This window comes from Podarcis raffonei, chromosome 2 (assembly GCF_027172205.1).
Source record: "Podarcis raffonei isolate rPodRaf1 chromosome 2, rPodRaf1.pri, whole genome shotgun sequence".
NCBI classification, from domain to species: domain Eukaryota; kingdom Metazoa; phylum Chordata; class Lepidosauria; order Squamata; family Lacertidae; genus Podarcis; species Podarcis raffonei.
The window spans coordinates 78,687,236-78,715,035 of record NC_070603.1 but is presented as its reverse complement, the minus strand read 5'-3'; the positions used below and the strand labels follow the sequence as shown (position 1 = coordinate 78,715,035).

General features: G+C 39.4%; 1 protein-coding gene across 1 annotated transcript in view; it reads left to right on the top strand.

The window, feature by feature from the left end:
* The first annotated feature begins 11,565 nt into the window (after window positions 1–11,565).
* Window positions 11,566–27,800, top strand: part of TAMM41 (TAM41 mitochondrial translocator assembly and maintenance homolog) — a 115,884-nt gene continuing 99,649 nt past the window's right edge. The window contains exon 1 of the mRNA XM_053377669.1: window positions 11,566–11,627. The gene's annotated coding sequence lies outside the window, so the exon portion shown is untranslated. The remainder of the gene's footprint in view (window positions 11,628–27,800) is intronic.

Here is a 27,800-nt window from a genome sequence, read left to right as displayed (position 1 = left end):
ACAAAACAAACAGAAACATTAAACACAGACATAAAATTCATAAACCATACTTTTAAATAACAAATTTCTCAGACCTCCTCATACTTCTCCTTCTTGTATCCCAATTAAGATTATTTGTTCAGCAAATCCTTCATTTAAAGCATTACAGCTTATAACATTACCTTATTTTTCAAACCCTTTCTTTTCCCCATCTATGTTCTTATATATTATTGCAGCTAGAAACCTCTCAGTTTCAATCCAACACCATCTAACTTTCTTAAATTTTACAATGTTTCTGTAAATAGTCCTTAAATTTTTTCCAATCTTCTTCAGCCGACTCTTTTCCCTGGTCACGGATTCTGCTCGTCAATTCTGCCAGTCCCATACAGTCAATCATTTTCATCTGCCATTCTTCCAGAGTGGGTAGATCTTGCGTCTTCCAATACTTTGCGATGAGTATCCTTGCTGCTGTTGTAGCATACATAAAAAAAGTTCTGTCCTTCTTTGGCACCACTTGGCCGACCATGCCCAAGAGAAAGGCCTCTGGTTTCTTCAAGAAGGTATATTTAAATACCTTTTTCAGTTCATTATATATCATTTCCCAGAAAGCCTTAATCTTTGGGCACGTCCACCAAAGGTGAAAGAATGTACCTTCAGTCTCTTTACATTTCCAACATTTATTATCGGGCAAATGATAGATTTTTGCAAGCTTGACTGGGGTCATGTACCACCTATATATCATTTTCATAATATTCTCTCTTAAGGCATTGCATGCCGTGAATTTAATCCCGGTGGTCCACAACTGTTCCCAGTCAGCAAACATAATATTATGTCCAACGTCTTGTGCCCATTTAATCATTACAGATTTAACCATCTCATCCTGAGTATTCCATTTCAGCAGCAAGTTATACATTTTTGACAAGGTCTTAGTTTTGGATTCTAGCAATTCTGTTTCCAATTTAGATTTTTCCACCTGGAAACCAACTTTCTTGTCCAAATTATAAACCTCCATTATTTGGTAATAATGAAGCCAATCTCGCACTTTATCTTTCAATTTCTCAAAACTCTGCAATTTCAATCTGTCCCCTTCTAGTTCCAAGATTTCCCAATATTTTGGCCATTTAGCCTCCATGTTAAGTTTTCTCTGAGCCTTAGCCTCCATTGGTGACAACCACCTTGGAGTTTTATTTTCCAATAAATCTTTATATCTAGTCCAAACATTAAACAGTGCTCTCCTGACAATATGATTTTTAAAAGCTTTGTGTGCTTTCACCTTGTCGTACCACAAATATGCATGCCACCCAAAAACATTGTTGAAACCTTCAAGATCCAAAATGCCTGTGTTCTCAAGAAGCAGCCAGTCTTTCAACCAGCAAAATGCTGCTGATTCATAATAAAGTTTCAGGTCTGGCAGGGCAAATCCACCTCTTTCCTTTGCATCAGTTAATATCTTAAATTTTATTCTAGGCTTCTTGCCCTGCCAGACAAATTTAGAAATGTCTTTCTGCCACTTCTTGAAACAATCCATTTTGTCCAAAATTTGCAAAGTTTGAAACAAAAACAACATCTTAGGCAATACATTCATCTTTATAACTGCAATTCGACCCAACAAGGAAAGCTTCAAATTTGACCAAATTTCTAAATCTTTTTTCACTTCAGCCCAACATTTTTCATAATTATCTTTGAACAAATTCCCATTTTTAGCTGTCATATTAATCCCCAAATATTTCACTTTCTTAACCACAGTCAGGCCTGTTTCATTTTGGAACTTTTCTCTCTCTATCGGTGTTAAATTTTTCTCAAGTACTTTGGTTTTTAACTTGTTCAGTTTAAATCCTGCCACCTGACCAAATTCTTGAATTAGTTCTAAAACTCTTCCGCTCGGCGCCGGCGATTAATGGCGGGTCCCCTCTGAGCTCCGGAGGGAACCGGCCCCGTGGAGCGTGGGTCTGGCCGCTGCGGCGAAGCAGAGACCCAAAGAAATCGCAGGCGGTGAAGCCTGCGAACGCGGAGGCTCGGTGGGCTCCATTTGCGCCCCCCCCCCACTGCAAGGGAGCCTTTTTAAAGGCTTCTGAACGGAGCGGGGGTGAGTGGCGCGGAGCTGAGAGTCGCGCACCATCGTACCGTCTTCACGGGGCGAAGCCGCAAGCCATTGTCGGAGAGCGTCGATGCCTTTCTGGAAATTCGGACTGAAAACAACTACCCGTGAGTAGGGGGAAGAAGATAAATTTATACAAATTTTTTAAACAATTCGGCACTGAAAAGGGGAAGTACCAACAGGAAGTCTGCTTCTCCCGATTTGTAGACAAGACAAAGCAAAGAGAATATAAAGTAGAAACCTTAAAAGTCGTACTGGAAGACTTTAATTCAGCACTAAAGAAAAAGGATTCCCCTCTGCTTAGCAGGGGCAGAGGGGAGAAATTTGATCACTATCTCTCCTGCAAAGACATTTCCATCGGCTGCCTCTAAAACCTGGAACGGACTGCTTTTGACAGCTGTCAAAAGTGCTAAGTGTTAAGAACGTTGATACTCTGTGAAGGGAATAATTGCTTATAAAGAGATTTTTGGTGGGGAAAAAAGAAGAAAAAAAGCTATTTTTGGTGGAAAGTGTGCTTGACTAAAGAACAAAGAGGAGTTATTAGGACTATATTTGTTACCACTGAAATTGAAATTGAAACTGTGTCCCCCTAGAGGAGATTTGTTGCAATAAACTTAGTGCTACAGAATAACAGAGCCTGGAAATCCCCTTTCAAAACAAAGTAACTAAGCGTGAGACTGACCTTGGACTGTTGTATGGGAGTGATATGGCAGATGAGAAGGGAAAAATAGAACAAACGGAAGAAAAAAAGCTTAGATCTGGGAAACAATATCAGCAGAGAAGGGCCTCAACATCTGGTCCAGCGGGTTCGGCAGGAGTTATAGTTCCACAACAAAAACCAAAAGTTATGTCATCTCAAGATCCAATCGCCCAGGCATTAAGTAAAATTAATACATCATTGGAATTCCTAGCTAAACAAGTTGCAGAGACAAATAAGCAAGTAGCGGAGGCCTCAGCAAAAATTGATTTGAATACTACAAGTATAAATGAATTGGGGAAGAAGGTGAATTCAAATACACAATTTATTGAGAAACTTATAGAGGAATCGACCTCCACTAGGAAATTAGCCGAAGAAGCAAAAGAAATTGCAACTGCCAATCAGGAGAGGTTTCCACCGGTATATAAGAAGCTTGAGGACCATGACTTGACCCTATCTATGTGGGAACTTCAAGGGAAAGAGAAGAATTTGAAACTTCGGGCGGTACCAGAAGAGGAACAAGATAATTTGGTGGACTTTCTTATGAAAGAATTTACTGAATTTTGGCAAAAGGATTTGGGAAAGGAAGAAATTAAAATAGTGAGTGCTTTCAGGATTGGTAGGAAGCAAAGAAAGAATAAAGCAAGGGACTGCCTGATCTCGTTAAGATCAAAAGAAGAAAGAGATAAAATTCTTAATTTACAGTATCAAAGACGTTTGGAAATTGGAGATTCTTTCGTGGAAATTTTTAGGGATATCCCTAAACTCATCTTGGATGTCAGGGCTCACTACAGAGATTTGGTGGACCTACTGAAAGGAAACAGAATTCCTTTTAGATGGGAATTTCCTCAAGGCCTATCCTTTAAATTTAAAGGAAGGAAAATAAGAATAAGGACTGTGGAGGATAAAGACAAATTTCTTAATGAACAAGGTGAGAATCTGCAGAAGGGAGTGATTGGACAGGACCCAACTGACTCACAAGGAACTTTGGATGTAGCAAATTTGTCATATGGACTTGCTGAACCAGGGAAAGACACACTACCGACTGAGGAAGAAGAGCAACTCGGGGCAGTAGGAGGGAAGAACAAATAATCAACCATGGCTCTGCAACTTCTAAGCTGGAACTGTAATGGGATCAATTCCCCTCAAAAAAGGAAAAGTGTTTTTCATATATTAAAGAAAGAACAACTGGATTTGATTTGTCTACAGGAAACACATGTAATGAGGTCACACAGGAAGTTGCTCATCAATAAGAGATTGGGACAAGAATTTATTTCATCGGATAAGGTTAAAAAAAGAGGAGTTGTGATATATGCAAAGGAGAAACTTTCACCGAAACAAATTTTTAAAGATGAACAAGGAAGATATTTGGCTATTGAAATTCAACTTCAAGGAGAAAAATTCCTGATTGTAGGGGTGTATGCTCCGAATGAGGGGAAATCTGAATTCTTTAAGAAGTTGCATGAGGTTCTTCTGGACTATTTGGACTATAATATAATCTTAATGGGAGATATGAATGGAGTTGTCTCTACAAATATGGACAAGGCACAAAGACAAGTAATCACCAAAGATGGGAGATTACCAAAGACCTTTTTTGAACTGACTGACAATATGGACTTGATTGACATTTGGAGAACTAAGAACCCTCTAGAGAGAGAGGGAACTTTTTTCTCTGAAGCAAAAATGACCTGGACTCGGATTGACCAAATTTGGATTACTAGAGGAATGGCACCGAAGATAAAAAAGGTAGAAATCTGCCCCAAAACTTGCTCCGACCATAATGCAGTAAAGATGGAGATGAAACAAATGACACCCGGCTCCTTTAGATGGAGGATGAATGACACCTTATTTAGAGATGAAGAAGTATACAAAAAGGCCCAAAAAACTTTGAGAGATTATTTTGAAGTGAATTTGGCCACTAATGTTGAAAAAAGAGTAATATGGGATGCCAGTAAAGCCGTGATGAGAGGGTTTCTGATTCAACAGAATGCAATAAAGAAGAGAAGTCGAAATGAGAAAAAAGACAAAATTCTGGAGAAAATAAAAGAAGGAGAGAAGAAACTGAGAGCAAAGCCAAAGTCACAGGAGATTTTGAAAGAAATAAAGCTACTTCAAGTACAATATATGGAATTGATGAACCAGGAAATAGAATGGAAAATTAAACAAATGAGACAGAAGACATTTGAATCAGCAAACAAATGTGGGAAATTACTGTCATGGCAACTGAAAAAAAGACAAAAATTAAATACAATTACAAATCTGGAAGTGGAAGGGAAAGACATACATAATCCAAATGAGATCAGAAATTGCTTCCAGAGATATTTCAAACAACTTTTTGCACAAGGACCAGGTCGGAGCCAAACAGTTTAAATTAAGAGCGTTTGCAGATGATTTAGTCTTGACACTACAGGAGCCAGAATCTAGTACTAAAAGAGTTTTAGAACTAATTCAAGAATTTGGTCAGGTGGCAGGATTTAAACTGAACAAGATATAGGAGACTTTGCTGATAGAGGCATGTTAGAAGTCTTGGGAAATTCTTAATTAATGCTATTATAAGTTCAGGTTTCACCCATATTCCAAAGTCAATTTCAGATTTCACAATTAATCCTTCAACCTGATAATCAATTTGAACTTAGGGTCAACCCCACATCTTGGAGGAGTAACAGCATGAATTAATATTTTCTTGGTTAAGAGCCTTAGAACTCTTGTTCTTCAAAACCATTCCATTTCACAAGAGAGCTATGGAACAAGCTTATACAGTATAAAACATTTCACACATAGTCTGAAATGTTAGTCTGAGCCAGAACTTGTCACACAATATTAGAATGAACCAGACCTTAACCATTATAACACATGTGATATGGGGGGGGGATGCATTTCATAAATTTTATGTTTAGGTATTAACCTGTGTTGCATTTTTTATACTGTTCTGAAATATTTAATTGATTTATTGTATGTATCTTAGTTTTGCTTTATCTTCGTTGCAAGCTAAAATGGTTATAGGATGGCATATGCGCTCTGTGTGAGGCGATCATTGGGCCTGGTTCAGAGGCTCCAACTGGTATAAAATGCTGTAGCTAGACTGATTATGGGGACAGACTATTGCTAGCACATAACTGGTGTTCAAAAGTTAGCACTGGTTGTGTATGTGCTACAAGGTTCTTGTATTAATTTACCAGGCCTATGACAGTTTGGGTCAAGGATACCCCAGGGACCATCTGATTCCTTATATCCCTCTCCAATCACTCAGGTCTTTAGTGGAGTCACTGTTAACGCTCAGCCATGGATCAGATGCAGGGCTCAGATCCACCCAAAGCTATGTGTTTAGTAATGTGGGTCCAATTTTATGCAAATACCCTCCAATTGAGGTCAGATAGGCCCCGCCCTACTGAATCTCCAGCACCTACTGAATAATGTTTTATTCCAGCAGGCATTTTAATTGAGGTTTAATCATACAATTTTAACTGATTTTTATTTTTTGTATTGTATCCTTGTAAGCTGCTTAGAGAAGATTAGTTAAATGATGTATAAATTCTTTAAAGAAATATACCGGTACATATTTTACATAAATAAATAAAGTTGTCAAGTTTTGGGAGGCTGGTATCTGTTGGACCATCTTATCAGATACCAATCCAGCCAAGCAGATTTTTTTTTTATCTGAAGATCTCCTTTGGGTACTTTCACCACTGGAAATAAAATAGGTGGCAGCTGTAAAAAGAGCTTTTCTGATGGTGGTGCCATGCAAGAAGTTCTAAGGGAGGCTTAACTGTACCTACTTTATTGTCATTCCCAGTGCAAGATAAATAGGTTCACATTTTCCTCGTCTTTTAACATAACTTTAATGTTGTTAAGCCCTTTTATGCTGTTGTCAGCTTCTGTTTTCACTGGCAGATTTGTTGTATTTTGGTTTCTCTATTATTATTATTATTATTATTATTATTATTATTATTGTTGTTGTTGTTGTTGTTGTTGTTGTTGTTGGTGTTGTTATAGTTGTGTGGATGTTTTGTAGCACTTTTTTATTTTGTTTGTAAACCACTCAGGAAATGCCAATTGACACTGAAGGTGTGGGTTATACATTTTAGAAATAAATTACAGGTGCATCCTAACCAATGCTCAGAAATAAGTTCTCTTTAATTCAATGGGCCCTACTCCCAGGTAAGTTGTCTTAGTGAGTTAATTGGACCTCTTAATTGGCACAGAATGTTTGCGCCTCTATGGGTGCACTTCTGTTATCAATATAGTTACTTATACCAAAATCAACTACTTTCCTTCCCAACAAACAAGGAGAAAAAAAATTAGGGGCCTGCATTTAATCCATGCACCCACACAGTTGGGAGCATTGTCAAAGCAGGCTGAGACAACCATTCAGCACTACAAATGCAAATCCGGGGTTGGAATCTCTCTGTGTGTGAGAGAGACAGACAGACAGACACAGACACAATCCTGTGTGCTGCATCTTTTATACTTTGCTTTCTAATCTGGCAGTGGTGCACAGAGCTCTCTTTCTGCCTCATAGATTACACCAAAATATACTATTGCAGAGCTTTCCAAACCTTTCTTGTTGGTGCCACACTTTTTAGACATACATAAATTGACAATGCAGTAATTCAGTTTTGCATCATTTTGCAACATGGTAATTCAGTTTCACTAGTAAACTGGAGGTTAAACTAACCCCTTTCCAGCCCTGGGAGGAGTGTGGAGAACGCTTGCATGACATACCTACACAATGCAGTTGACACACTAAAGTGTCATAACACACAGTTTGGAAAGTTCTGTTCTATTGGTTCACAAATGTTTTACATACAATGGATATGTATTGATATCCTAAACGCTGAACTTTCCACAGTGCCAGATGATGTACTGTATCAGTCAAAAGCCATGAAATGGGAAGCTAAACATTGGCTAAACAAAGAGGTCCTTTTGCTCTTTGGGGTTGCTAACAAATCTCACTTGCTGTATATATTAATATTATTGATGATAATGATGGGATTTGTGAGTTTTATTTATTCCTATGGTTCTAGAAGCTGAACTAATGCCATTTTAAACAGGAAAAATATTTATTTCCATATCAATGTTAGCAGATGCACTGTTCTTTTAAAAATTATGGAGATTATTTGAGGAGGAAAGAAAACCCTTAAGGCAGCCACATCTCTCAAAGTCTCAAAAATATTTAAGATTCAAGAAGATGAAGATATTCCCTATGTATTTTTCTTCTCTGTCGCATTAGAGGCTTGGAAAATTGAATAGCTGAATGAGGAAGCTGCTTATAAGACTGACTGCAGAGATATTACAATAATTAGTTTCTCAAATGCAAAACAGCAAGGAATTAGGAGCTCATCAATACCTATTGTTGACTGCTTCCCAACAGAGGCCTGGCTGAGTTTCAATTATAACAACATAGTTTAAGTTAAAACTGCAAGAGATACAAGGCATTCTCCCTTTGTGCTCTGAGAAATGGGGGAATAATACTCTTCCTATTATTTGCCATTTCCTTTTCCAGTTCACCCATAAGAATTCCCCCACTTCTGTAATTTCTTCTTCATAGAAAACTAAACATTTATATTTTCTTTGACTATCCCAACCGCCAAATTCCTTACTTACAGCATGTGTCATTATCTTTTCAACTACTGTAATCTCCCAGGCAAGAGCTAGTGGAATGTTCTTTTCTGCATGCCCCAGGAAAACTAAAGAATTATCTCAATAGTTCATCTCATTCATTAGTAGTAGGTCTTGAAAGATTCAGAATAAGATTCATGCAGCATCTTTTATATAAACCTCAACTGGTCTTAGGTCACACATAAGTCTAAAGACAGGAGGTCCTCTAGTGTCTCAAAGCTAAACATGCCTTAGATCCTTTCACATGACTGAGATACACATCAATGTCAGTAGGCAGTGAGTGCAAAATCACCAAATGAAGGTGTAAGCTTATTATTTCCAGAAGGGTAACTGTATTAGTCTACTGGCACCTTAAAAACTTAGAGATTATTCAGTGATGGATACCCACTCCATATGGCTAACTCTGGTGCCTTCCACTGTAGCAATTTTCAGAGGTGTAGCTATGTTAATCTCTTGAATTATGGTTGATGTTACTAAGAGTTCTATAATAGTTTTTCCACATAGCACTGAAGGTATACTTATGTTGGAAAGATGCAAGGAAATCTGTGGCACCATGGTTAAGTCAGTTGTTACAGCACCAAGGACAGCTCCTTCTCTGGCAATGACTGGAAGTGAGCTGACGTCTTTTTAGCCTCTGCCTTCAACCCAACTCTCCTATCCTTTGCTTCCATGTGGAGAACCAGGACCTCTTAAAAGGTTCATAGTGTGAATGGAGATGTGTCTTCACATCTGTCTTGTCATGCAGATGGAAGACAAGGCTATCAACAGCTACAAGCCACGATGGCTGTGTTCTACTTCCACTGTAAGACGCATTGTGCCTCTGAATACCAGTTGCTGGAAATCAAAGGTGGACAGAGTGCTATTTTCCTCATGTCTGGCTTGCAGGTTTTCCATGGGCATCTGGTCAGCCACTCTCAGAACAGGATGCTGGACCAGGTGGGCCACTGGCCTGACCCAAAGGGCTCATCTTATATTCTGGACAACAGTATGAGGTTATTCTCCATATGTGAGCAACACTGTGCTACAGCACCTGCCTCTGAAGCAATGTCCTTATATGTTAAGATAAAATGCTCAATTCATTATAGTCTGTTTTGTATTTCATACATTATTTTTTTTTCACCACAATTTTCCCCTCATGCATTATACTCCACAAAAGCTCTAAAGCACATTAAGTTTATTCAAATGCCAGATTACTTTTTTCAATAAGCCTTTTATTTTCTCCTGGGTCATTTCCTCTGACGCTTTGCTTCTGCATTACTTAATAATTTTCTTTCAATTCTAAAAATTAATTTGACTTGCTTGTGGGTCTTTCTGGAAAGAAAATGTATTTTTTCTGAACCATAAATATGAAGAATATTATCAGACCTTTACTTTAAACACTATTACTTATCAAAGCAAAAAAATAAAGGCAAAGTGATACATAATTGGGAACTGTATTTAAATGCTGTTTCCTATTAGGTAGCTACCTATTATGTAATTTCCATTGGCTAAGTACCAATTAGATTCTTAGCTACTTAATTCTCCCAATTTTAGGTATGGCTATATATGCTTATTATGCTTCCAGAAGTAGACAGCAGGTGTTAAGGCTCTAATTTCTGAACTGTAGTTTTTACCAGTGGAAGTTTAAATACATAAAGTGGTACCTCGGGTTAAGTACTTAATTTGTTCCGGAGGTCCGTTCTTAACCTGAAACTGTTCTTAACCTGAAGCACCACTTTAGCTAATGGGGCCTCTCGCTGCCGCCGGAGCACGATTTCTGTTCTCATCCTGAAGCAAAGTTCTTAACCCGAGGTACTATTTCTGGGTTAGCGGAGTCTGTAACCTGAAGCGTATGTAACCTGAAGCTATGTAACTCGAGGTACCACTGTACATACATACAGTGGTACCTTGGTTCTCGAACGGCTTAGTTGTTGAACAAATTGGCTCCCGAATGCCTCAAACCCAGAAGTAAGCCGAGTGTCCATGCAGCTTCTGCTTGAGTGCAGGAAGCTCCTGCAGCCAATTGGAAGCCATGCCTTGGTTTTCAAACGGTTTTGGGTGTTGAACCACTGTACATACATACATAATTTTATTTGTATGCTGCCTTTCTGCAGTTCAAGCCATGCTCAGGGTGGCTTACAACATGAAAAAATGCATAACTACAACATAACAAAAGTAGCCATAAACAATAAATTAAATGTTAAAAAATACACAACCGGACTGAACGATTTCCAGATAAATCACAACAAGATCTATACTAAAGATACAAAAACCCAGCAGCAACAACAACTCCCCCACAACAACATCCCAATTAAGGTATGTAACATCACTGGCACAATCTAGCACAAATTAAACACAATTTCCACTGATTTGAATGGGAACTGAGCACCTTCTTAACTTTATAACTCACTAAACTCAACTGAATTTCAAAGTGCTTAACTTTGGCTCAATTGTGATGATATATTTCCTATATCAAGTATATGTAATTGCATCACCCACCTTCTATCCAGCCAAATCAATATCCCTGCATAGAGGAATAGAGAAAGGAGTCAGGTTAGTTACTGACTGGTGTCTGTATTCTGTTCCACAATGAGTGTTCTACTTGGTCAAGTTAACATTCAGATTCTAGGCCTTGGATTAATTTCTGCAGGTACTTTTTCTCCTAACTACCATGTTTTCAATTCCACAAATGCTATGTAAAATGGAACTAGATGGTGGCAACAGCTTCTGATGACTGGCAATGTTATGTTGGTTCAAAAGTACACTATTGGTGTAAGATATAGTTGCCTGACAAAATATTCTTTTTCTTCCTAACAAATGCTTCTGTTTATGACTTTTAACATATGGACAGATAGGCTCTTTATCACTTATTTTAGAATTAATGCTAATATTATTGTGTTGTTTTGTTTCTTGCACTAATTTGAACAAGGAGAATGTGTAATGAACATATCCTAATTATCTTTAAAAATCCACTTATTCAGAAGCCTTCTTCCAAAGTTCTGATATAAAATTGACCTACGTTAAAAAGAGTCTGGAATACTATTGTCACCCAGGTGCAAATCATTAAGACAGATTTCAAAATGCTTTGGAATTTTCCTGAAGTGATTACAGTAGTTAGGGCTATGCACAACCATGCTAATCAGGGGTCTGATTAAATGGACTAAATCCAGCTCTTTTCTTTCCATCCTGACAGACCGATTGATGCTACCACTAATTTTCTGGAATATCTTTGCACACTCCCAGCTACTGGATTGGGTGAGTAGGAAATAAGTTAACTCTTTCTACAGCACACAGGTTTCCTCATCCAGCTCGGGATAAAATGCCTGCTTTAGTACATGCATGCTCTCTAGCTAGATTAGGTTAACGATTTGTACTCGGAGAAGCAACAATGTAAGTGTGACATCATATTTCAATCAATGCTCCTTACAACTTTGCTACCTTCAACTTTCCTTTTGATTTGTGACATATGTTATTAACAGCTGAACAAAGAACTGTAGTCATGCAGTATTTAGTACATGTGAAAGAACCTTTCACAATTATACCTTCACCATTTTGCATGGCTATCTGTCTGGATTTGCCATGGAGCCACTCTGGCTGTAGCAATAATCTTCTTTTGGAAGAGGAGCAGAGAAATCAATTTACTGCTGCTCTAGTTCCATAGATCACAGAAAAGAACGCATGAAGGAGATAATCAGTTGAAACTGAATAGCTAAACAGAATTGCACATGATTAACTTCAAGGATACTTAGTTATGTCATTGTAAGCAAAAAATGAATGTTTAAAAGGCATAATGAGGAGCTGATTAACAGATGGCCAAGGGTATATCTGCATTCATAAAAATAGATCACCACAACCATTACTCATGGTATACTTGTTTCAGTGACTACTATAACTGCAGATTATATTAACCCTTGTGTTCCAGGCAACCATGAATGGAGAGAGTAATATTTATAAAAGGGGAAATAATAATCCCATTTCTTGAACATTAGATGAATTTTTAGATAACATAAATAGCTTCCAATCAGTAATAATATTAAAGGTCACCTAGAGAAAATGAGTAAAATTTGACTTAGAGTTTACAAATCATAAACACTCTAAATACTGCTGCTAAGGTCTGGCACTGTCAATTATGCATTAGCTTAACACAAGTGATTATTGATTCCTGTAACTATATGTACTAGAAAGACTACAACATCTTAAGAAGAATATTTTGCCAAACCATATTATACCATTTGTCTGGCCACTGTAGGAGGCAATTCTAGACCCCACTATTGGAGGCATAATTCTAAACTAAATGTGCCCCTTCTCTAATCCAGCAAGGCAGTTCCTCTTAATTTCTTCTAGCAAGGACTCTGGAGTAGTAACACTGAAGTCAATTAAGACATACTGGAACATTACTGCAAATATAGCCAGACAGATCTGATGCAGGCAAATGCCTTACACTCTTACAATATCTCAAGGGGGAATTAACACAGATGATTCCTACACTTCAAATGTACACTCTGGTTGCAAATCTTAACATCCGCAGCATGAATAGGAAGACTAGGCATATCATGTTAATATTTATTATTTTCAAAACCGTAATACTTATGCTTAATACTTTTTATGGCATATGTTATTTCAGTGATCCTTACAACACATTTGGACACCTCTCAAAATATTGTTGCCAAACTCAGTACGAGTGTTCCTGATGTGAAGGTGGGGTCTACATTGATGTTTGGGTGCCAGGCACCATTTTGAATCAAGATGGACCAAAACATCACTTGGGTGATACTTGGCCCATTTTTTGACATAGATTCAGCCACCTTTCAAAATACCATCACCAAACCTGGGACAAAGGTTTTCGGGGGGGGGGCGGCAGCAATCTTTACTGATGTTTGGACATTGGAAATCATTTTGAATCAAAATGCTAGACCAAAATGTGACTTTGGGTTAACTTCACTTTATATTTGATGTGGTGGGTCCAAATTCACAAACTGAACTATCCATTTAAAAAATCACACTATTTTTTGGTTTCTAAAACTACCCAGGCAGCACTAGGCACTCCTTGCTAGTTGTTTATAAATGCAACACACAATTATCCCAATTCAAATCATTTTAGTCACAAGTAAGTTCTGTTGAAATCAATGGGCCTTCATTAGCAAGGACTAACATAAATCCCATTGATTTCAGCAGCACTGATATATAATTCATTTTGTCTGGATTGATCACTGAGCATCCAGTTCTGAAGACTGTACATTTCCTATTCTAAATAAGAAAACCATCTGACAACTCAATCCTAGCACACCAATAAACACCTGGCATGTTGTTGTTTAGTCGTGTCCGACTCTTCGTGACCCCATGGACCAGAGCACGCCAGGCACCTCTGTCCTCCACTGCCTCCCGCAGTTTGGTCAAACTCATGCTGGTAACCTCGAAAACACTATCCAACCATCTCGTCCTCTGTCGCCCCCTTCTCCTTGTGCCCTCCATCTTTCCCAACATCAGGGTCTTCAGTAAAAGAATATTGCACACCCAAAAACCTTGGAGTATGAAAATTTCTTGATTTGGCATGGTAGTAATGCTTCCTGATAGGCTTCTCTGAGAAGGCTATTCTATAGTTGCACCATCAATTTAAAGTCTGCTTTGATGGTCAAACTATATGCCACATGTACAGGCCATTCATGAGAAATCAAGCATTAAAGCATGCAATCTTTTTTTTTTTTTTGCATTAAATCAATTGTAGGGGACTACAAATTTGATCAAAGCAGAGGTGCTTATGGAGGGGAGGTTAACCATTTCCCTCTGTACTGTTTCCCCATCTTTAACAACCCACAAATCTTTTAATCCCAGTAACCATGAGCTGATGATTTCCATCTTCCCAGGCTGGCCTTAAAGAACAGGATGGGGAAAACCATTCGCACTCTGGGTGAAGACCAGATTTAGAGCTTTAGAAGCTATAACCAGTAAATATAATCCATCATATACAAGAAGTATAATCTGCTTTTGAATTACACATCATTCTTAAGCCACATTGAGCTTTTAAGTGTCAGTTTCAATACACAGGAAGTGAATTGTAGCTTGCATTATATGAGATATGTGCTTCCTAAGTCACTTTCTGTTATAGCATGAACACAATAAATTCACAAAAGCATGTTCTGACAGATGGTTCCCTGTTTCCACAACTCCAGGCAATTTACGGTAAATCCTGTAAATAGAAGCATGGCTATAAGAAGCAGCATCGTGTGTGCTCAGAATATGTCGATTGCAAAATCTGTCACATTCCTCACAAGAGCCTATGCATAATATGTACCACATCAGGATTTCCTCAGTTGTCAAGGGTCATTCTACTGTACAAACCTATTAAAAATAATGCAAAGTGTGTCGTGCCGCCCTCTGAATGCTCATAAAGGGCAACAGCTTCACCTATGGGTACACCACACTTAGTATTACTGAACATTCAAACATTTCTAAGTGCTATAATACTAAAGACCTCTATTATTATTTATTGCTTATTTTAGTTCTAACCGTCTGCTATATGCTACATATGTCATAAAAGCCATAGGCCTTGAAAGCTGTTTTTGAAGATAGGTACAGATATGCTGAGTGAGGAAAGGCTAAAGCAATAATTTCCTTATTATTGAACAATAAATATTTCTGTCTGGGTCTTTGGGACACAAGTGTAGGCACCTTGCATGATCAAGGTGAGGAGGGCCCCACTCTCCTCAATCCAACTCATGAGTGTTTCAACAAGTGGTTCTTGATTTTGCAAGCACCCTTGATTGAATGTTTGCAACATCTCTAGCCCAGCATAAGTTCCCCAACACCAGGGCCAGATTAAGACAATAGTTGACAATGTAAAAATCTAGATCTGGAGGATGTGCTCTCTAGCCCTGAGCCCCTGAAGCCAAGACTGGGGTGGAATGTGAAGTGCAGCAGACAGAAGGCCAAGGCAGAAGGCCAGGCTTCCAGTAATTATGACAGTCGTAGCCAATCCAAAGACATCATAGCATCACATTAAGGATGTAAGAAGAACCCCACTGGGTCAGACCAATGAGCCATCTAGCCCAGCATCCTGTTCACACAGAGGCCAACCAGATTGGATGCCCACAAGCAGGCTTGAGTGGGGGGAAAACACTCTCCTCTACTTGTGAGTCCCAACAACTGGCATTCAGAGATATTCTGCCTCTAACAGTTGAGGTAGGACATAGTCATCATAGCTAGTCCTTACTGTCTGGTACCATTTTCTCTCTGCACAAGGACTGGCCCAAAACATTTTGCTACATGAGACAGAGTGACCAATGTTGCATACCCTTCCTTAATCAAAATATATAGTTCTCAATTTCAGTCTAGGTATTTTGCTATGTGAGACAAAACATCCCACAAGCACCTCTTCACCTCTCTGGCAGTAACAGCAACAACTGTAAAAAATGAAGCAACTTTCACAACACCCAAAATTAGTTGCCCAGCCCAAAGCAGTGAGTCACCTCACTCTTCCTAATGGGGGACTGGCCCTGCTCTGGACCTGAAGATAACTCGCTGGGTCAAGCCTATACAATCTAGAGTCACTAGGCTATGCCTCAGCTGAACCATTAGGTGAGTCTGTATCATCCATCAAACCATGGTTAAATGCATTTACTTTTTGAATATGAATCTCTTGGAGCTCAAGAGAAATTAGTTTCCAGTGTCAGCATCACAGCTATGCAGTGTTTTCAGCAAAGAAACTTCTAAGCCAACATCCCTTTATAGTTTTCAGCACTAAGTCAAGCCCCTCCACCTAGTTTTACAAATATCGAGTTTAGGATGCATCTGGTATACAATGCGGCCTGTTTTGTTTTATTGCAACAATGATTTTGTGACAGCTTCAGTTTATTAAAAAATGTATCAAATCTTGAGCACTCAGGTGAAAAGCAGTCAAGAAGTTCACTGAAGCAGCATAGTTTTCAAGCCTGAGTTGCCAAGGAAGACAACAGGTCTTTCAGGTCTTTTCTCATTTGGTGAGGGAAAAAACACACTGGAAAGACACTTCTTCCCAGTGCTTATTAAAACTTGTTGACATGGTGTATGTACAATAGATTATGACAGCTTGAAAAGAAACCTGATATGCTGTTGAGGATTTAAAGCTGCAGCACCTAGAAGTCGAATCCAGTAGACAGGTATCTGCATGCATAATGAGCTGTCTACTGGGACAAGATATACTTCATTAATTAAATATTTTGCCAGGCATATAGCATTGTAAGACAAGTGTTTCCAAAGTATTCTTCACTGTTCTACTTTTGAAAAATCCCAAAAGCAGTCTCCAGATGTGCTTAAAATAAACATTACAGGACATAATAATTAAACTATGGAGAATATAGACACATTTTTGCTGAGTTTGCAGAGAGCCTGGAGCAACAAATCTAAACTATTACTTGCCTTCCTCTTCTCATTGTGTACATGATGTGATGCCAGTGAATTAAAATATTTGTCAGAAAATATGTAAGAAGAGAAAGAAAATGTAGTGGCAGTCTATAAGCACATTAATTGTTTTTCAGCAGGCCATGATAGGATTGAAGAGGCAGACTGAGAGCATAATGCTGTTATAAAACTGAAAGTATTATAACACCTTAGCCCATGCATTTGGTGCAACACAGCACTGCCATACATGAGATTCAGGAGTACTGCTATGCAAAGAACAGGAATACAAAAAAGAAAAAAGAAAAAAAAGGTTATCATCATGTTGAAAGGTTTAGCTGGCAGATATCCTCCAAGAATTAATTCCTTGATTTTATAGTATTTTGCACAGGAGGTCACCCTTGGACCTCCCTTAGGTGTACAGTGACAAAAGCCAGTACAGCAATACAACTATGCCCTATGAGGAATTATACTCTTACTAAATTAACAGCTAATTTGGAAGAAACCAAAACATGAATACTGCAATGAAAATTCACCAACAGATCCTACATGAAAGGGCAACATCATACATGTATCACACAGAGCTAGAACTGTGGTGATTCAGTAGTAGTAGTAGTAGTAGTAATTTTATTATTTATATGTGAAAACAAGAGATATATTATTAGTCCACAGTGATTGCAAAGCTTCCATCTGCAATATTGCATAACTCACATATGATAGCATTAGTGAACTCCAGTGTCTCTCAAGAGATAATAGTGCAGTAGGGCTTCCACACTATTCCAAAGCAACACCTACAGCCAACATACCAGGAGTACAGAATTGCCTCCTCAGTGGCCTTGGCCTAGACAGAATATTGAGCATTAGAATGTACCATTACAGAAGAAAGAAGAATAATTACTTTTGTGCTCCATCAGGGCAGTTGAAAAGGTATAGAAAATATACAAGTGTTGCTTGTCTGTTATTAAGGAACTAAGGACCTGACAACCCTTCAGTCTTTCTGAGTTTATGTAATTGAATGGCATGACTTGGGAAAACATGCCAAAAATACCTCAAGCCTATTTAATGTAAAGCATGAATAAATAAAAAATGCCAAAAAGTACATTTTCGGTTTCAGTCATGAAGAGGACATCCTACTTATGCTGTTTTGGTGTATTCTGGATCAGATCATTGTTCTTTACTCCTCACTTTGTTGTCAGGCTATTTGCCACATCACTGCACATTTAAATCAACTTTAAATGCAGAAGAATCTTAGATTTGGGTAGCATATATTTGTTGTTGCTGGCTGATTGAGTTTTAAAACCTAGTCTTTTGAAGCCAGAAGAGGATGAAGATGAGGGTGTTTTAGCTCCTGAAAAGAGAATGTGTAAACAGGGGAAAGGAAGGAAACTGAGCTATTATGGATATACAGCACCACTACTATTATGGAAGACATATTCTGGATTGCAGTTCATATAATTTTTTGAAATGTGTTACTATTTCTTCCCCTCACTGATCAATATCCAGTTTGATCTTCCTGAATAATCTCTTCAATATGCTTTTTCATTCCCCACTGTTGAGTTTGAAAATATTTCTGTCAGGAAATTGATTTTTACAGCTGGTTTTTAAGGTATTACTATCAGCTCACTTTTCTCGCATCAGCACTGTACAACAGACATAGATGCAATGCCATCATCAAATTGTGAGTTCAAAATAAAGTTCAAATTGTCTTGAACTCTATTGCCATGTGTGCAAAACTGGTTGCTGTTGTTCATTCACTCACACTATATTCAGTCCTAGACTTACAGTCATTCCTTCCGATTGGCTCTTATATCTTTACTTTTTTAAAACTTTCCTATAATCCATTAGTCTCTAGCTGCATATGTACCATACATTTAAAGCACACGACTCTCCCCTAAACAGTTCTCAGAACTTTGGTTTAAGCCTCATAGAGCTACATTTCCCAGCATCCTCGAGAAACTACAGTTTCCAAGATTATTCAGGGCAGGAAGCAATGTTTTTAAGTATATGGTGTGCACGTGGCTTCTCTTTCGATTTTCATTTGTACCAACTTTTTGCTGTGCAGGAGAATTGAGTATACTAACAAAGCTCTAGGAAGATCCCTTTTAACAAGAGTGCATCTCCCTACAAAAAAAAAAAACAGTCCAGGGCATCTGTGTGATTGCAAGAATAGAATTGTTCTGTATTGCAATTATTCAAATTCACAGCATATGGCTATTTATTTACTTAACCAGTGAATAAAAAAATACTCCCTAGGTGACTCTCTTTTCCATTGCTATTATAGATGCTGGAATAAATGCCTACAAATGGACTTACAAATTTATGTTAATACATTTAAGCATCATTGTAATATTTCAAATTCACAGTACATGTAAGTATAATTCCATTTTATAATTCAGCAGCTTGCTCAGTGTTATTGTTCTCTAAAAAGAAAGCAGGTTATGGCAACACACTTTTACCATGATTGCAGTTATCTGATGACTTCTATCTTTCTACAGTAAGCGCCTTACAAAAATCTACTTATTGCCAATTGAACTGTCACCCTGGCAAGCCCTTTCTTATCTTTTGAATTGCTTAATAGCGATGTGATAACTGCTTGATGTACCTTTCAGCTTCCACACTTAGCAGCAAAAGAATTATTATGACACAGAATTTTGTTAAGCACCTTTTGCATGTAGGATAAAGGAAAACCAGGACATTCTTGGGATCAAATCAGAAACTGGGACAGCTTCTGTAATTCCAGGACTGTCCATGAAAAATCAGGAAACTTGGAGAGTATAGAAATACCAGACACTTTGTTGAGATGTTTTGCATTCCAAGCATATGCTCTGCCACTGAGCTATGGCTTTCCCCCCTGAACATCCTCTTTGGCCCTCCCACAGCTTGATCTCATGCAGAATCCTTGCTCCCATAACTATGCCCTGTCCCTCTACACACAGTAATTTCTTAGGTTCCTTTTGTTTTCCTGAAATAACATAATGCTGTTGATCAAACACATTAAAATTCAGCTCTACATTTCCTCAGCTGCAGAATTTCCAGGTGGAGCAATGACCTGTTTGGCTTGCACAGCTAGCTGCTGGCACCAGACGGGTGGCATAGTAAGACTTTTTGTAGATTGCTGCTCATGCAGATACATTTAAACCTAAACACTGGAATTTTAACTTCAGTCACTAAGTAGCACATCAGAAAGTTACAATGGAACACAATGAAATGGCAAACTTGTTAATTAAAGATATTCATTAAGATTAACTGTTGTATAAATGTATGTGAATAAAAAATAGGGAAGAATGTAGCACAATTAGCACTTGCTTTTTCAGTCCCAAAGCATGACCATGTTCTAGCAGCTAATCACTCTTGCAAGGGCAGCACTAATCTTTGGTTGCTGAGTTGTGTAAAATGTCCTCAGAGTCTTCAGTCATACCTTTCAGAGACCTTTAATATAACTGTCACATATATAGCACTTCTTGGTTTTGTTAATATATTTTGACACTCAGATCTCTCTGTTTTTCAATTAGAGCAATAGCCAGATTGGGAAGTTCAACAACTTGCCCAATGTCACAGAAAAACACAGAAAATTGTGTCACTGTTCTCTATTAGAGAGGCACAATGTGCAAATCCAAGTAACATCAAACAGTGTGTTCGTGTGCGCACACATGTGTGTGTGTGCTTATGCATGACTCACATACCTTGGATAAAGGTAAAGGGACCCCTGACCATTAAGTCCAGTCGTGACTGACTCTGGGGTTGCGGCGCTCATCTTGTTTTATTGGCCGAGGGAGCCGGCGTACAGCTTCCGGGTCATGTGGCCAGCATGACTAAGCCGCTTCTGGCGAACCAGAGCAGCGCATGGAAACGCTGTTTACCTTCCCGCCGGAGCAGTACCTATTTATCTACTTTCACTTTGACGTGCTTTCGAACTGCTAGGTTGGCAGGAGCAGGGACTAAGCAACAGGAGCTCACTCCGTGGCGGGGATTCGAACCACTGACCTTCTGATCAGCAAGTCCTAGGCTCTGTGGTTTAACCCACAGCGCCACCCGCGTCCCTCATACCTTGGATACATACCTACAATTTCTATTTGATGATTGATATGGTAGGAACAGAAGAAGAGCCCCTTTGGATAAGACCAAAGGCCCATCAAGCCCAGCATTCTGCTCCCATTACGGCCAATTATGTAGATGCCCTTAAGAAGTCCTCAAGCAGGACATGGACACAACACTCCCTACTCAAATTTCCCAGTAACTGGTATTCAGAGCCATATCACCTCTGATAGCCTTATCCTCCATGAATATTGTCTAATCCCCTTTTTAAAGCAATCCAGGTTGGTGTCCATAATTAAATCTTGGGATAGTGAATTCCAGTTTGACAATGTACCGTGGGAATAAGTACTTCCTTTTCACTGTTCTGACTTTTCCAGGGGGAGACTTTTCTCTCCCTCTACTTTATTCACATTATGCTTAATTTTATACACCTCTATCATGTCACCTTTATTTTCCTTTTTGCATAATGGTTAGTGTTGGACTATGACCTAGGAGTCAGGGTTCAAATCTCCACTCACTGTGAAGCTCACTGGGTGACCTTGGGCCACTCACCATCTCTTAGCTTACCCTACCTCACAGAGTTGTTGTGAGGATGAAATGGGGGGAGGAGATCTATGTGCACTACCTTGAGCTCCTTGGAAGATAAAGGTGGTATATAAATGTAATAAATAAAATTGTATCTATCCGTCTTGAGGGACAATGGAGTGCACCCCTGGGGGTGATCTTTAGCACTACATTGCAACATATGGCAAGGAGGTTTTCCACAGATTAAAGCTTGTTCTGATTTATTGTTAAAGAGCAGGTTTTCTTGGCCAATTTGAGTTGCAGCAGCCGGTGGGAACTCGAGCCAGCTGCCCAGATGGCCAGGGGGAATTCCCCTAACAGCTGCCCCACCATGTGCACTCTGTTCTCACTGCCCGGAGATGGTGGCTGAGTGTGAGAGGCCACAAAAGGCATCTACCCAGAATGTGGTAAATGTCCATTGTTTAACCATTGTTTCAAACCTGAACACATTTGCTCAGGCAGCACTGAAATCAGCAGCACTCAAGAGTATGTGTGTTAGGATTTGGACCCATGTTAGCAATGATGTTGCTTTGTTCAAAGATGTCTCTCTGTATGATACACACACACACACACACACACACACACACACACACATCTCCTGCCCCAGCCCCAGCATCTACCTCCTTCATATGCTAAGTCAATTTATTACAAGGAAGTCCCATTGATTTCAATCTAATTGACCTCTAAGTTAGGAAGTGTAAAGCTGCAGCTTTTTGCTTTTTTTTTAGCTATTGTTTTCCTACATATGTCCTATTCAGCTGAAGGGCTGGTGTGCATAAATAAGTCATTAGTTCATGAGCATGTATCTCCTTTACACCTAGAAGGATATCTGTGAGATATAGATATAGATATAGATATGGAAGTACATGGGAGGTTAAGGCTTACAGAGGATATTCCTGATCACAAACATCATAGCTCCTCTTCAATATTTTGGTACTGAAATACTAAATATTTTCTTATACATTGGAGAGCAACAACCTTCATGCCTGGTGGGGATGATATAATGACAGGTTTTTGCATGTAAAAATAATTGGTTCCGTTCAGCTGTTGGCCCATTGCCTGCGGTCAATTTTTGATCTGTGAGGAAATGCAATTAAGTGGCACGTTTAACAAAACAAACAATATCCGGAGCTTCGGGATCTTGGAGCGGGGGAAATAGGAAATGCTGATGTACTGCAGAAGAACAGATTTGCTTTGAATATTAGGAGTAGAAATCTTAGTTAAAAGAAAAAGATGGCAATGGAATGTGCTGCCTAGAAGCCAAAAGAGTTAGTTGGGAATCTTTCTGGGGATTTAGGTACCAGGCTTCATGACAGACCAGGGGTACTTGGGGCTACTAGCTACAATGGCTATGTTCTACCTCCATCATTGGAGGTGGTATTCCTGTGAATACCAATTGTTGGAATTTGAGACCTGATTTTGGACTTCCCAAATAAATCTGGCTGGCCACTGTGAGAACAGGACACTGGACTAGAGATGGGCCTTTGGCCTAATCCAGCAGGGCTTTTGTGATGTTTCCTCTGTTTCCTCTTAATTTTATGATTCTCTAACAATCCTATGCAAGCCCCATTCAGTCCAATGTGGAAACACTATGAAATGTGCTATGCTCAGCTTGGGTTTAGGAGTACAGTAATGCTGCAGAGACAGACCTGCTGCATGCTTACTGCTCAACCTACCCATTTATAAATAAGAAGATTATTACAACTTCCTGATACAGCCCCACTTGCTCAGGGGTATTTCCATGTTGCTACAGATTGTGGTTTTATGGTGTTACTGAGCTTTTAATTGTTGTACTGTATGTGCATAGAGCTAGTTCCTGGGTCAAGACAAGGTACCTGAAATGGCAGAGTATGCCTTAGAGCCTGAAGCCACCCAGTGAAAGTTCAACATAGACAAAAGAAAATACTTCTTCATACAGCACACAGTTAAACTAGGAAATTCACCCCCACTAAACGTAGTGATACTGTAGCTGTAAACTGGGATGGCTTCAAAAGAGGATCAGATAGAATCATGGAAGATAAAGCTATCAGTGACGACCAGCCATGATGGCTCTGGTCTGCACCCAGTGTTGGAGACAGGATGCCTCTGAATATCAGTTGCTGTGGGAATGGAATGCTGGACTAGATGGATCTTTGGCCCCATCCAGCGGGGCTCTTTCTTGTCTTTAGGGCAGATATGTTTATCTGTGATGGCTTTGCTAAAAAAGAAAAGAAAAGAAAGTGGTCATCTTTCACATGAGTATAAAATCACGGAACTGTTGAGTTGGAAAGGACCCCAAGGGTCATCATGTCCTCCAACCCCCTGAAGTGCAGGAATCACAACTGAAGATTGGTGGAAACAATTACTTGTGCAACCTAAGTTTGCTTGTTTAAGTGAAAATTAAATTGAATCCAGTTGGATTTCAAAGTAAGCATATCTGTAGGTTTTTTTATGAGTCAGCAGCCATAGAAAGCAGAACTTGGTGACAGAAAGGAGATCTAACTTCATACTGGAATACAATATATTCTGGTTGCATTTCTCTCCTGGGATGCATTTCTGCTGTGAGATATATTTCAGGGGCTATTATTGAAGGCTGTGATTCAAAATCAGTTATAACCATTTGGGGCCTTTTAAACACAGGTATAACCTATCCCTAGAGCAAGCCATACTCTTAAGTCACCATGAAATAAATGTCCTTAATATTCTGGATCACCACAAGATAAATTTCCATAACAGCCCAATTTTCTGCTAATGGTTTTTTCTCCCTAGTGAACTGACTTTTCTTGCTGTAAATTCTTAATCAATGCTCTTTAGGGCATTCTTCTTTAGGGCATCCTGTAAGATTTGTTCCAGTTAGTGATGCAATGTATAAGGATTCTTTGCAGGTGATGGTCCATGAACAGAAGAGGGTCCAAGAACAGATTTGTAGGTGATGGTGTCCTATTTACAAAAAGTTTTCTTGAACCATCAGGGGCTTCCATGAACAGAAGAGGGTCCAAGAACAGATTTTCCCCTTTTTCTACAACTCCCTTGTTGAGGGAATTGTTGGAATAAGCAACAGTATTCAGTTAACACCCACTGTACTGAGAAGCACAAACCACTAGGGATTAACAAATGTATCTGGGAGCAGGGCAGAGGCTTTCTAGAGTTTAGTTTCAGTTTTCTCTTTCCTTGCTTACTTTTGTTTGTAACTTGTAATGGCTGATCACAGGAATGAGTGAGGATTGCCTCGCTCCCCATTCCATTCATGGAAACCTCCAGTTGTTTCAGAGTCTTATGCAAGCACAGCGTTCTCTACCCTTGGTCTCTACACAATTATCCACATAACTGCTGCAGCAAATAATTCAGCTTTATTTGTAAAACTGTTAATACTGACCTTACATAGCTACTACGATGCAAATATTTGTCGTTTTGAATTTACTTACAGGAAAATGTAGATTCAGCAAATGATGTGCACATGAGTGATTGTGGTCCAGATCCATGCATGCAAATTTATTATATGACTGGGATAAACCATGCATTCAAACCATACATCAAAGTTGTGAAATGTACTACAAATGCTTTAAAAATGTGGTACTGAAAACACTGAGATTTAACATATAGAGGAGGATGCCTGGGAAACCATTTACTCTAGTTGGACCTGCCTACCAGCTTGCATCTGTACCATGCAGAGAGACATCTCAGTCAGATGACATGTGAACTGACGTAATGCTCCTGGTCTAGTTATTGATCAGGGAGAGTGCTGGAGCATGCATGTCAGTAAAACATGGCTTTTGGCATTGAAAGATAGTAAACATAATGCTATTTATAGCACAAAACCAGAAAGTCTCGTCTGATTATCTGCTTTGCTTTTGCCTAATTATAAAGAGCAAATGATGGAGATATGCACCATAGATCAGAGATTTTGACTGACACTTTGCTAGAATGTTACATGGTAGCTCTGCATAGGTAGCTTCCACAATACTGCCCAATTAAACACCAGCCAGCTCTGTGGAGGTTGTACACACAGCTCAACATCACTCCCAGGCTGGGCATCTGGTTGAGATATGAATCCAGAATAACCAGGTCAGATTATCCTACAGTACTGAAGACAGTACAAATGAGATCTTGTTTTTAGTATTACAAATTCCCATTTTTTTTACACACTGGGATTTTTGCAAGCATGATAGATTGCCCACTGTCGAGGTATTGAAATAAGCGCTCACCTACCCTTTTGCAAAGGTGGGCACCATTTATGGCCCCGGCATCAGCACCTCCAATCCTCTGTGAGACTTCCTGGATGTGGCCTGCCTTCCTGACACTGTGGAGCGTTAGGGGTTCCTGCCAAACCCCCTGTTCAAAACTCGCCTATCTGTGGCGCCGTTGGGGGTGGGGCAGCACCAAGAGGGTGGGCCGCAGGTGAGCAGGCTTCACTCCAGTCCGCCCAGGGGCTTAAATTTGGGGCAGAGCCTGCGCTGAGTGTGCATACAATTGGAACCAGCTTCTCCAACTTGGGTTGTCATGGCTTAATTTTTTATCAAACAATACAGTTTGAAAGAGACACCTTGGGCTACTCTGGGGTAGCTAAGTTTATGGTTTCTAGCTTTTATAGGCAGGTCTTAAAATCAGTAACAGGCTCTAAAGAATTCTTAAGAGAGTAATGGGGAAGGGAATTGGATCTAACAGTTGATATACAGGACTGGAACTTGCTGTGGTGCCAGTTGATAGCATTTGGAGTTTATATGCTTCAGCAGAAGCTGGAACTGTGCACTGAAATCCCTGCTAGGAGGAGCTCACTTTACCCTTAATACAATCACACCAAGACTTTGAGTACAGAAAATAAAAAAGCTAACTTTATTATAGGACATACCCATGAGAGAGAAAAAATCCTAGTTCTAGCTAACACAGTGGAGATGCAAAGAACCTTGTTTGCTCTTTCATCACTGCAGGAAAAGGGGGAAAAGAAAAGATGGTGCAGCAATAAAACTGCTAGCACAAACCAGTATGGTTGCAAATTGGGTGGGGGACCACATGTTGAGATTGCTTCATTGCAGGGGGTTGGACTAGATGACTCTCAGGGTCCCTTCAAACTCTATAATTCTGTGATACTGTCTCTTTTTTGCAAGGTGACATAAAGAGCCCTCATACCTCCTTCCCAGAGGCTGTAAGGAGGGCGTCGCCATGCTTACTGGGTATCCAAGGTACCAGGCTTTCAGAAGGAGGCGCAAGGGCTCTGGAAGCAGCCCAGAGCTCTCGTGCTATCTTCCCAAAGCCAAGTAAGTGAGACAGAAATAAATAAATAAATGGAGAACAGAGAGCAGTGGGTTTCATTGGCCTGGCATTAGTTTTATTTATTTCCCCTCCCGCCACCTGTGTAAGGTTGCAATCACGATTGCATAAGCAAAGTGAGTGCAAGTTGTGGGCTTGCTGTATCTACTAAATTGAAAGAGCAATTCCTAATATTGATACATAAATGATGTATCTTACACCGAGGGAAATGTCCCTAATGTGTGCTAGTCTACTTCAGGTTGGCAGGGATGCCAATCAATTTGGTGATATGTAGTGATATGGGGGGCATGCCCCCAAGTATGGGCTTGTTGAATTCAGGTGTTTCAGAAAGTCACCCCCATCATGGGTCCTAGGACCACCCCTCTCCACAGCTGGCACTTTTAAATTGATATATAGGCCTTTATTTAGATTTGAAGCATAGTGAGCCATTAAGACATCTAACCGCAGCAGCAAAGTCAGTGATAGCATGTAACTTGAAAAACTTTCAGAAAGTGAATTTCGATCACTGGTACCAAAGGGAATAGCAGATGACTTTGCAATTGTTAAGAGTTGCCCATGGGTAGAAAAAGAAAGATCTTTTTGAATTGGTCCATCTTTATTAACTTCATTAGCATAGCAGAACATGGGGTGATCTGGGCGTGGTTTGGTGTGGTTTTGATGTACTTTTTTGCTTTGTGAGCCGCCTAGGATCAGCTATATAACAAGGTATTTCCAAAATGTGGGGGGAAAGTGGGAGGCAAAAGGAGCTGTGGTTTACTAGGGATCATAAAATAGTGTCTGCCCCTGATAAACAGGACAGTTGAAGCATATGAGATGAAGCATTTAAACAAAAAACCAAAGATAGATTTGATAAGTGCTATAAAAGAAGATTCTGGTACAAAATGAGAAACAATTGCTTTTTCATTCTGTCATTCCTGGCCCTTGACTCAGTCATACAGAATTCAAAGCAGTGCAGATGCTTATTAAGTAAACCATAGGTTATAGTTCTGTGCATGTAGCAAAACAATCAAGTTCTCCTTGTGACATGAACATTTTTTGCCTGAGATACTGGCTGCTGTGTGTGTGTGTGTGTGTGTGTGTGAGAGAGAGAGAGAGAGAGAGAGAGAGAGAGAGAGAGATTGCCAAAGTGGGAACTGGGCAGGCCTAAAAGATAAAGCCAGGGGAGAGGAAAACCCTGCTGAGATGAAATAGGCTTGGGAAGCTGTGAAT